The sequence below is a fragment of the Echinops telfairi genome, unplaced genomic scaffold (assembly GCF_000313985.2).
Source record: "Echinops telfairi isolate 266 unplaced genomic scaffold, ASM31398v2 ScPeMD7_7475;HRSCAF=8513, whole genome shotgun sequence".
Lineage (NCBI taxonomy): Eukaryota > Metazoa > Chordata > Mammalia > Afrosoricida > Tenrecidae > Echinops > Echinops telfairi.
This window is the reverse complement of record NW_022111379.1, coordinates 24117484-24119090: the sequence shown is the minus strand read 5'-3', so window position 1 is coordinate 24119090 and position 1607 is coordinate 24117484.

Sequence of the window (1607 nt, the reverse complement as noted above, 5' to 3'; positions counted from 1 at the left end):
GGTCATGAGCCATCCTCATAACTGTCACTTTTGAAGCCATTGTTGTAGCCACTGGGTGAATGCATCTCTTCGAGGGTCTTCCTTTTCACTGATCTTACATTTTACCAAGCAAAACACCCCTTTTCATGTCTGAAGTTTGTGAGAGTGATTTTCATCATCCTCACTTCTAAGGTAATTTCTACATATCCTTCTTCCATGACAAATTTGTTCATTCTTCCAGAAGTCCATGCAATTTAAAATATTCTTCAATAATACCATATTTACAATACATAAATTCTTCTGAAGTCTTGCCTTTATACTTTTAAAATTTCACAACCATATGAGGCAAACAAAAATATCAAAGTTTGGGTCAGGCGCACTCTAATCTTTAAAGTGACCACCCTGTTCTTTGACAATTTAAAGAGATCTCAGGTAGCAGATTTATTAAATGCACTGTCATTTGATTTCCATGCGAAGATGTTGTGGGTTCCAGTATAATGAAATTCTTTTGTTCATTTGTCATGATGTTACTTTTTGGTATAGTTATGAAGATGTGTGTATCCTGTATGCTGAATGCTTTAGCCTTTGCTCTTCATCAGTGAGCGTCTTCATGTCCTTTTGGCTTCCAGCAAGCGAGGTTGTATGATCTACATATGGCAGGTTGCTAATGAGCTTTCCACCAAACCTCACGCCACATTGTTCTTCATATAATCCAGCTTCTCATGTTATTCACTCACAATATTATTGAATAAGTATACTGAAAGGACACAAACTGGATGCACTCACTTCCTCATTTTAAACCATGATGCAGTATCCCCTTGATCTGATCAAATGGCTTTTAGTCTATGTACAGGTTTTGCATGAGCACAATTAAGTGTTATACAATTCCTATTACTTTAATGTTATCCATGGTTTGTTATGATCCACATTGTAAAACATCTTTGTATAAGACATAAAGCACAAGAAAACATCTTTTTGGGCTTTCCCACTCACAACCAAGACTCATCTAACTTTAATAAAGCTATTTGTAATTATGTCATCATTTTAATCCAGCTTCAATTTACAACAACTCCATGCCAATGTACTGTTACAATACTCTTTGAATTATCTTCATCACAACTTACTTGATGATAAATTAGTGATATTGTTCCTTAATTTTCATATCATGTTCAATCATTTTTCTTCAGAATGGACAGAAATGTGGATCTCTTTCAGTTGGTTGGTCTGGTAGTTACCTTCCAAACTTTTTGGCATAGACCAGTGATTACCTCCAGTGATGCCTCAGTTTGTTGAAACATTGCAATTGGTATTGCATCAATTCCGGAAACCTTGCTTTTTGCTAAAACCTTTGGAGCAGTTTTCCACCCTTCCTTTTGTACATTGGTTCGAATCATATACTCTCACTTGAAATGGTTGAATGCCTATTAATTGTTTTTGGAATAGTGACTCTATTTATTACTTTCATCTTATTTTGATGCTTCCTGCAACATTCAGTATTTTCTAATGTGAAATGTTTGCACATTTTATTATAATGCTTTACTATTTTTATCTAGTTGATGTTAGAAATTTTCTGTCCAGCTCTTTTACTTCATCATGTTTTCCATTTCCTTTAGTGACCCTACATTCAA